Raw genomic sequence first — 10,731 nt, forward strand, 5'->3', positions numbered from 1 at the left:
CTGTGTAATGGAGACTATCAAATCTAGCAGCATGTCATTCAACTTCATGGCATTGTAAATTTCTATTTTTCTCCTGTTGTTGATTTTTACTGTGGCTTTTCATTTCAGGGGATATACAGTAACTGTGTAATGGGGACTATCATATCCAGATGTGGGGATACAACGCAGTATGCATCTCTACTTCCAGACAAAGATGGACTCCCAATGAAACTGTTTACTATATCGTGACAATAGGATGCTGGACTCTGCCATTGTCCATGCCTGCAGTGATGGACATATTACTGTGCATGAAGAACTATACCATAGTAACTATATAGTGATGGAGGAGAGAATTGGGGAGAGGATATGGGAAGTCCCAGGGCCTATGGAACTGTACCATGAAATGATAATAATAAAAAGAAGTAAAATAAAAAATAATAACCTTGCATGTTTTAGGGAATTTATCCTGATTCTGGAGTGTAATGGACGCATTAATTTAAGCATCATAGGGATGTACTGAGTAATTGCCTTATTCTAGACATCAGGCTAGTTACTAAGGGTAAGATGCTGAGAAAGATAGGTGATATTTCCTGCCTCACTTGATCTTACACTTGAGTTAGCAGTTGCAGAATATTATGAAAAGTGCTCTGTCGCTGTCCTGCAGTGATAGACTTGGTGCATAGAGTCGATAGTAACATGCATGGACTACTGACTGGTGGTCAACAGCTGAAGTTTATTAACAGCACCAGATTTTTAAAAGAAGGTTGTCATGTAGGCCCCCAGAGAGAAGGAGCTTGAGCCATTTACATCTCAACAGCAAGGTACAGTTTCCAAAACGCAACTTGTTTATACCTAAACCTGTAAACCAGGTTTCCTGTTCATTCACCTTCATATCAATTGCTCCTGGTACCTTCAGGGCAGATGCAACTTGCTATGTCTCCCACAATAGCAAAGATTCTGAATGTCCTTCTACAGTGCTCCAGTAGGGGAAGTACAAATCATCATAGGGTTCAAGTGTTCATTTATAGAGCAATAGGGTTTGAGGGTTAGAAGCAGCTTTCAGGTTTAGTCATTTGCACCTGCAGATTGTATCTGTAATTTAGGCTTTAACCATTTGAAGAGCAGTGCTGATGTGTAGGTTTTTTTAAAAATTTATTTATTAATTACATTGTATTATGTGACACAGTTTTATAGGTACTGGGATTTTCCCCACCCCTCCCAAAACCCTCCCATCATGATGGTTTCTCTCACCTTGCTGCATAACCACAGCTCAAGTTCAGTTGAGATTCCTTCATTGCAAGCAAATAGCAAACATAGAGTTCAGCATCTTATTGTCCAGTTAATTTCAACGGCTTCTTAGGGAGACCTTCTCTGGTCTGAAGGTAGAGCCAGCAGAGTATCATCCCAATCAATTAAAAGCTCCAACATGCCATCAGCAACAATTAATAATGTTATGGAATTAATTGACATAGTATTGAGTACCCAATAGGTTAAAAATAAATGCGAGTTCTTAACCACATCCTGTGACTACTTCATTGACATTTCAATTTTAGTTTATATACAACGGGTTCTATACATCTTAAAACAGCTATAGATTATTGTTCAGCTGTCTTGTGTCTATTTTCATTATAATATTTAGCCTTTTATAGCATTGAATTCAATCACAAAAAGGACATAGTGTGAGGATCTGGTGGCTTTTAGTTCCTGGGTATTTGGGGCTGAAATCATTAGACTTGCATCTACACTTGGGGTTGGAATTTTTCTTCCAGTATAGCTTCCTGCCTCCTTAAAAAAGCAATCATTCATGTTATTATTTTTTGCTTCATTTCCATGGGCCTGCATCTGTCAATGTGACTCTATCCAGTGTCACCTCATGCAGCTTCTGGCTCAGGAGGTAATCACTATGATAATCTGTGTCCTCCGCTGTGAATTGGCAGCTGACTCACTCTCTTTGACATAGCATAAAGGACCTCACCTAGGATTGAGCACAGGACTGGGAGAATCCTCTCACACTGACAAGCAGTAAGAGAAAATCGGTTCAGGGAGAGGCAGCAAACAGAAACATAGACTTTGGGCTCTCCCTCCTATAAACTCTGAGTAAATCAGATAGTGTTAGCATCAACTACCTCTATCTAAAAGGGGAGCTGGCAAACAATCCGTGTCATACCTTTTTCTCCCTTTGTGGGATCCATTCCTCCCACCATTTTCATTTCACTGTGGATGCTCATAAGTTCCCAGGCTGCTTGCAAACTAAAGAGCATCCCTGTGTTCTTGATAAAGTCTAGATCTGGAAGTTTTAGACTTTCTTTTATATTATTTCACTTCTATTTTTGTCCCACTCCCACCAAAAAGGAGCAATGAATGAAACTCACAACACATTGACTCAAAAAAAAAAAAAAAAAAAGAATTGTATCAAGTACATTGTGAGGAGTCAGACTGGTTATTAGGCAGTTAGGGTGTTCTGGGTCCGCGAATCAATTTTCTCAAATATAAAATTGTATTTTCTCCACTATGTCTAAATTCACTAGAGCACATTTCTTCCAAGAGACAAGTGCATAATGAACATATCAAGAACATGCTTCCTCCAAGAAATAAGAATGAAATTAACATATCAGTTCCCCATCTAAAGTGCCCACCCAATTCCATCTCTGTGTAGTGTCAGACTGGTCTGTTTATCATTAGAATGAGACCGAGGAAGTTAACTGGTAACACCTTTTTGGGCCTTTTGTCCCAAAGCCATGTATCATGGAAACCACGAATTTTCCTTTGTTTTTAGAGAAACTCCTTTGAAGCAAAATTTTAAACGATGCCAACAGCCCCTGTGCACAGGTCTCCTTTCTTGAAGCCCCTTCCGGTTCCAAGGATGGGAGCATATTTTCTCCTTTCTTCTAACAAATCTTGCTTGAAAACTAAACTGTCTTCAAGAAAATGATTTTTTCCTGGGAGACAAGAATTGAGGTTGTTGCTGTATTTTATGTCAAAAAGTCCTACAATAGTATGAGATTTAGAAAAAAAGAAAAAAGAAACTTCACTTTTAACAAAAGGCGATACAAAGCAAGGTGATTTTTCTTCATGGATATATCAATAGGAATTTATTTATTCTCACAATATGCCCAAGATTAAGTCTTTCCAGCTTTCCGGATCAGCTTTTTCTGTTGGTTCAGAAGTGTGGCAGGTTTAAAGGTTAAGAAAGAGTACCTGTTTTCTGTTCAGTTTGGAGAGCTTCAGGAAACTATAAGGGAAGTCCATGAGCATGTAAAAAGATTGTTGGGAGAATGAGGAATGTAGAGTGTTAGTGGGAAATGAGCACAGGACAGCCTTTACAGGGAAGCATGGTGAAACAAAAATCAAAAAGCAAACCAAGTGTGACCAGAGAGCTACAAAGAAGGAAAGAGAACCTGAAGGCGAAGATCAGAAGAAAGAGGAAAATTAGAACAGATAGAGACCACTAAGGAAAGCTTAGAACAGACAGGAAACAGTCAACTTGGACTCCCATATACCTTACTAGGAAGGACACAAAGATTAGTTACTCCTCATTAAGGTACTAAAGATTTCTCTGCACACTCCTCCTAAAACTATTCTGCTTCTCAATTGTTAACATATGGTATGTTTGAGTTATAAGCTTGTTTGAACTAACCTAAAGTTCATGAAGTTCAGTGGGAATCACACTTGAATACTATAAGCTGCTAAATATAACAATGAAAACAGACACAAGACAGCTGAATGGTACCCTATAACTATTATAAGGCGTATAGCAGCCGGTTGTATGAAAACTACAATTGAAATGTCAGTGAAGTAGTCACAGGATGCGGTTAAGGACTTGCATTTTCTAACATTTTGGTCACTCAATACCATGTCAATTAACTTCATGATGTTGTAAATTGTTGTTGAAGTTGTGTAGTGCCTTTTCATTGGAGGGGATGATATTCTAGCAGCTCTACTTTCAGACCAGGGATGGTCTCCCAATGAAACTGTTAAATTTATCTGGACAATAAGATGCTGGACTCTCTACGTGGCCCATACCACAATGAAGGAATCATGACTGGATACAAACTGTACTACTGTAACAATATGGAGCAAATCAATTCGGGGGGAGGGCTTTTTGGAGGGGCTGGGGGAACCCCAGAGCCTATGAAACTATATCATAAAACAAAATTAAAATTTTTTTAAAAAGGAAGAAAATGGAAAATTTGCAGTGCCTGAAGGAATTCTAAGTATGTCTGACAGTATACACTTGCTGACAAAGAGGTAAGAAACAGGCTATTGGACTCACATTGGTAAGACTGTAATACCATAAAGTTTCTTTGAAGGTTACTTTGTCACAACTCTCTAAAAACCTCTTTACATGCAAATGTCCTTTGATGGGATTCAACTGTAGAAATTATCTTGCATATATTTGGTCCTATAGAAACACCAGGTTTTTATATTATTATGGAAATAAAACAGAAACAATCAATCTGTGTCAACAGGGGATTGTTAAAATACATGAAGACAAATTTATATAATACTATGTATGCAGTGATTGAAATACGTTCTAGTGGCAAAGTGGAAAATAAAAAATGTTGGACAAAGTAATAGAATTATATATTGACTAAGATACTTCAGAAAGCTCCTAGAAAATTAAGTTTAAAATGAGTTTATTTGGGCCAATGCCATGGAACAGATTTTTTTTTTCCAGGTTCATAATTTAATGTACAAATTGAATTACCACAGTTGAGTTGAATTAGCTTCTCCAGGCATGAGGGCAGATGGGGAAACAATTTGTAATCGAGTTATGTTGCTTTCACAGCTGGAATTTTTAGACCTTAAGCTGAAGTACATAACCAGCAAAGCAATGCCTCCATATGTGGCTAGTACACAATTCATTCTGCTTGTGAGCATGTAAGAGTTGAAATACGTTTTGATTTCAGTGAACTGGAATTGGGCATCAGGTTCTGGACCTGCCATGATATCAATCTTCTCAGAGCTACCAACTCCTCAGCTGACATCCTTCAAGGCCCACCGACAGTGAACTGGCCCCAGCCGGAAGCAATGGTACAGATTGAGCTTTTATCTGTCACGCTAGTGTCAAATGTGGGTACTGGTTCCAGTACTAGCTTTTCCACTGCCAATCCAGCTCTTTGTTTATGGACTAGAAAAGCAGCAGAGGATGGCCCAAATCCTTGGGTGCCAGCAAAAACATTGGAAACTTAGAAGAAGTTTCTGGCTGTAGATATTTCCCTTTGTAGAAATCTGTCATTCAAAAAAAAAAAATTCTTTTAAACAATGAAGTTATTTTAATGCAAAAATCAAAATTCATTGAATCCTTTTTGTGTAATATGCCTTATACACAAGCGTTTTAAGAGTCCCTAGCATGAATTTCATGGTTTTTTAAAAACAATTTATATATTTTATATTATTATCTTTATGCTACACTTCCACATGTACAGGGATTCCTCCCTCCACCCTTCCATAGCTTCTCCCAGTTCCCCCTGTATTATAACAATAATACACTCCTTCAGCTACAACCTTAAGTCCTACATTCTGCTATTTCAATATATTGTGGCACTGTAATTATAGACAATTGTACATAGTCTAGTATGCTACTGTAAAGTTACATGTATCAAGTTTTCATTGGGATTCCTCCTTTTATAAAGGAACAGACATGTATACTGCAATATATCTTCACTTCGGATATTCTAGTCTCCATCATATAGCTCACCTATAAAATGTTTTTTTTTTAATTTTATTTTAAATTCATTAATTACATTGCATTATGTGACACAGTTTCATAGATACTTGGATTCTCCCTACCCCTCCCCAAACCCTCCCACCATGGACCTATCAAAGTGTTTCTACATTTATTCACTCATGTATTTCGTGAATTTTAAAGAAAAACACTAATCTTTTAAGTCCATTCTCATAGTGTTTTAAAGTAGCTGTATGTGTATGTGTGCATATGGGATTCTTGAAAAGGCCTGTAAGAAACTGTTAGAGACCTTGTTCTGGGAAACATAACAGAAAAAGAAGTAAGCAGTGTGGAGATTTATTCATTGTGGAGATTTGCCCCTGAAAACCCAGATCACAATGCCTGAGGACTGAATCTTAACTCTTTAAGGCAGTCTGAGAATGCTGCAGGGAGCAGACTCCCTACTGAGATTGCAGATAAACCTTGGGCTGGTTAACATGTCTGGGGAGGTGTGAGGCATCTTCATAATCTCCCTGTTCCTTCAGTGATTGTGGCCTAAACATATCTGAGCACAAACACAATTCTGTTGGATTCTATTTCTAGCTAAATCTGTTTGTCTATCAGTGTGGGTTCCTGTAATTCATGTTTACTTATCCAGCTGTTTAGAGCCTTGTGATTGTTTCCCCTAATCCCTTGTAACCTATTGGTGAAGTAGTTTGCTTACCACTGTTCCATTAACTTGTAACTTTTACAAACCTGCTTGACTGAAAAAAAAATTGGTATAAGACCTGAAAAATTCAATAAAGTGTGCATTCATTCATCACACCTGTGTACCCTGTATCCCAAAGTTCCTCTCGGAGTGGATGTCACACTTTAAGTTCCAGTCCCCACTAGAGAAAGAGGTACTTTTATGCTCTCCTGCAGAATTTTATAGTAGGTTAAACCTTTCCCTTTGATAAACAGGCATGCTATATGGTGGACAGATCAAATCCAATGTGCTCCACTACTAATTCATCTCCCGGTTAATGCATGTGGGAAAACAGAGGAAGATGTACCAAGTGTTTGCATCCTGAACTCATTTGGGCCCCTGGGATGGATCTCCTCATGTCTGGCTTAAGATTGGGTTCAGACAGGCTCAGCTAGGTGTGAACCAGTAGATAGAGGATTTCTCTCTCCTCACTTTGTAGCTCTGACATACAAATTAAAATATTTTTAACCGATGTAAGCTTTTTAAAAGGCTACAGAACAGAGAGAAAGGGAAAGAAAGAAATTTGCTGGTTCAATTTCCAGATGGTTCATCCAGAGCTTCATCATGGTTTCCCACAAAAGTTAATCAGCATCTTAACTAGTAGGGCAAAGCTTCATTCCTCATTTTTTAGTTGAAAAATAATTTATGTCTTTACATCATTCAAATATTTACAAGTAGATTACCTAATTATTAAAAAATGAAAAACAACCTGAAATCACAAAGTGATTTTTAGACTCATTTTAGACACAAAGGTTTGAGTTCAAGAGACAAAACTATAACTAGTGGAAACATGTACAGGAAAAACTAGCTCATTAAACTGCTACTAGCAAAGCCAAACAAGCTTTTACATCAATTACGATCACATAATAAAGCATAAATTTGCATTCACATTACCCTGCCAACTTAAGAAGTGCGCTTTCTGCAATAAAAACATAACCTTAGGATTGAAAATATGCCCAACTATAACACTATGTGAAAAAAAAACTCTCCTTGTATGCATGTATGTAACAGTAGATTAATAAAAACACAGCAACTTCACATTCTAGAATAAAATCAAATGCAAATAAATTCTCATAAGATTTATATTTAAATGATCTTTATTTAAAAGTTGCAAGATGGTTCATTGTGAGTAAAAAAGACACATAAGTAAGAGCCATTACTAAAAGAGAAAACTTGAGAGACTACAAGATTATATCGGCTGAGTGATCAAAACAATTTTGATTTCCTTCTTGGCTTGTGATGTTCCGGAGCTGGTTAAACATGGTCTAATGATTAAAATTTATCCGCTTGCAGAGTGTGGGTGTGAAAAAATCCAGAAAAAAAAGAGATGAACGATAATCTCTTAGTGAAAATATTTTGCAGTGCTGAAAAAAATTGGAAAAAAAGGTTTTGATTTGTAGTTTTAATTACACATTGTATAAACCATAAAATGAAAAACAATTTTCTAAGCAACATTTAAATAGAATCATACCTTAATGTAAATTTTTAAGAATACTAAGAAAACTATAACATCTTCAAGCAAAATAGAGGAATGTATCTAGGAGGAAAAAAATTACTAATCTAAAACTATGAAAAAGAATTTTTGTGAAGCATAGAATACAGTAAATGCTATCATCAAACAGATAAGACATGTCCAAAATGCACAAACTTATAAAACAAAATATAATTTGAAAATCATTTCATACTACACGCTAAAAACATTTTCAGGTAATTTGGTATTAAACAGCAAAATGGAAAACACTAAAATCACACACGCAATTTATTAGTCATTTCAACAGTTTTGCAAACCATTTGCCATCGATGCAAAGAGTACTAGAAAACAATTATAATAAAATTAATTTAAAAAATGAGTAAATATCCAAATACTGAGCAGCTGAAACAAAAAGCTAAAGGGAAATTACTTCAAAGAATAAATGCTAGAAGAAATTCATAATTTAACCACACAAACACGAAGATTAGATTCAAGGGATATAAAATATTCAACAAGAGAAATAAGAGGTAAAACAAACAAAAATTGCTAGATTCAAAAACAGTCATAAACACAAAACATTTCCTAAGAAAAAATGGGGGAGGCAAGAATTATGTTTACAAAATAATTACGTATAAAATTGTACCAATCCCCTAAAAATAAACGAATCTTAAAATAAAAAACAAAAAAAACCACAAACAAAACCAAAAAAACAAGCATTGCACGCCTGGTGCCTCTTCCTTGTAGCCCTACTTTTCAGGTAAGAAAAATAAACCTTAAAGAATCCCCCATTTCCTGTATGCAACTGCCCCTCATTCAGGTGATTCACATTAAGGCTGTCTATGGCTGGCTGGCTCCCTTCCCAATCTGAAAAGTCACGCTTCATTCCCATGGCATTAGAGCCAAATCTTTGGCTCTTGCTTACCCTCTTGTGACTAGATGAGCCACAGTCAAGTGAGCATCTCCTTCACGTACAAAACTAGTGTTTCAACTTCGCAGCTTTCAAGGAAGAGGGGGAAAAAAAGCCCTGACAAACCAAATCACATACCTCCTACACGCGGTGGTAGTGGCCCTATGTCAGGAGCACCCGTAGGCAAAACTGTGGAAGCATGGGTGGCTGGCCACGTTCCTGCAGGGGGGTGAGCGTGAGGAGGCCCTACCCTCCGGAATGGATTCGCAGGACCGGTTGGCCCTTGGGGTGGATGAGCCGAAGTTGTTGCTGCTTGGCCAGCACCTGGCTCTTTCCCCTCGCAGGGAACTGCTGATGCACTTATGGTGCTGCTCTGTAACAAAATCACATAAGTCTGACATCACTAACAAGAAAAAAATGCAAAATTCATACACAAATAGTTAGGGACAGAATGCAAAGAAATGCATGATATACAGAGAAAGTGCTCCAGAGAAACATCAGATGGGTTTTAGCGATCACAACTGTGTGGTGAAAGAACAGAAAGCAGGTTTCATCAACACAGCAATATTCTGGCTAAGGAGAATGCACAGACACAGGCCAGGAGAACCCCGATGTAGACTACCTAGCACGCTTATCCCGAGAAGGCAAAGAACAAGTGGGCAGCTTACTCCAGATGTGGCTGAGGAACAAACTGAGAAACTCAGGAAAGTAGATTCTCAAAACATTACGCCCAATGATTCCAATGTACATCCGAAGGGGGGAACCAAATGCCCTGCTACACTGGTGTACTCCCTGAGAGGTGTTGACTCAGAAAAGAAACAGATTTATAGAGAAAACAAAGGACCAGGGGCATGTCTGTTCTGCAAAACAAGGAGGGATCACAAAGCTCCCGCACACACACGGGTAAAATTACACTGTCAGGACTTACCTCCAGTTTGTCTTGGTTAGCTGCTTGGTTGGAGTCTTGCTCGGAAAATAGGTTTGGACCTACACATTATGAAAAAGAAAGAAAGAGAAAAAGGAAACCATGAACATCGTGGGTCTTAGCAGTTTGTTCTTGGGACGTTTCTGGATCGCAAGAGACACTGTGATATCTCCCACATCCAGGTCGGGGCATAAGCCAGCTTGACACCTGCCTCCTTATCCATGGCCATAAGAATACCCTGAGGCCGCTGGAACTCCTGCTATGCCAAATACTCTACAGCCAAATGAAGTTGAGGTCTCTGCAGCTGGCACTTAGCAACCCACCTGCTGCAGCAGCACTGAGAAGCTGGCGAGAGAGTAGCACCTCTCTTCTTCCTGCCATTCTGCTCCTGCTTCCTGATTCTTCCTTCAATGAATACTGGCCAACACGAGACCCCACTGGGCAATACGTGTTCCTGGACTCTATGATCGGGAACTGCTCAGCGTCCGAGGACATCCATTCACACATCCCTCCTGGGAATACAACTCTTTGACCCTTCCCTTGCTTTCTCGGCTACACACTCACACTGCAGCTCACTTGGTGCTCGCACCAAAGTGCTAGTTCTCCGACCTCTCAGCGTCCTCACTTGCTCAATCCTCTCCCGATTCACCAGACTCCACAATCCGTCAGTTCAGCCAGTTGTCTACAGCCTTGTCCTAGAAGTCATGTTCATTTTGTACTTGACTGACACCGTGCTAAGCCTACATCAATCTGGGGCTCACACATCACTTTACCTACACCTGAGCCACTTGCACAGCCAGAAGAGATGGAAAACTAAGAGCCCTCAAACTCCCCGCCCTGGGAAAACACACTCACTCACTCACTCACTCACTCACTCACTCCCAACAGCCCACATCGATGACAACTAGAACCTGAACATTTCAACCTGATCATCTCCTTCAACATACTGCCAGCTTCGTAGTGCCTGGCCTTCCATCTGTTGACATGGAAGCAAGGTTCCTCCTCAACAACTGACAACATCCATCCTCCTGAA

General features: G+C 38.8%; 1 pseudogene; it reads right to left on the bottom strand.

The window, feature by feature from the left end:
• Positions 1-4,751: 4,751 nt before the first annotated feature.
• LOC131481480 (ATP synthase membrane subunit K, mitochondrial-like) lies at positions 4,752-4,946 on the bottom strand (annotated as a pseudogene).
• Positions 4,947-10,731: the final 5,785 nt, after the last annotated feature.

The sequence above is a fragment of the Ochotona princeps genome, chromosome 11 (genome assembly GCF_030435755.1).
Source record: "Ochotona princeps isolate mOchPri1 chromosome 11, mOchPri1.hap1, whole genome shotgun sequence".
NCBI classification, from domain to species: domain Eukaryota; kingdom Metazoa; phylum Chordata; class Mammalia; order Lagomorpha; family Ochotonidae; genus Ochotona; species Ochotona princeps.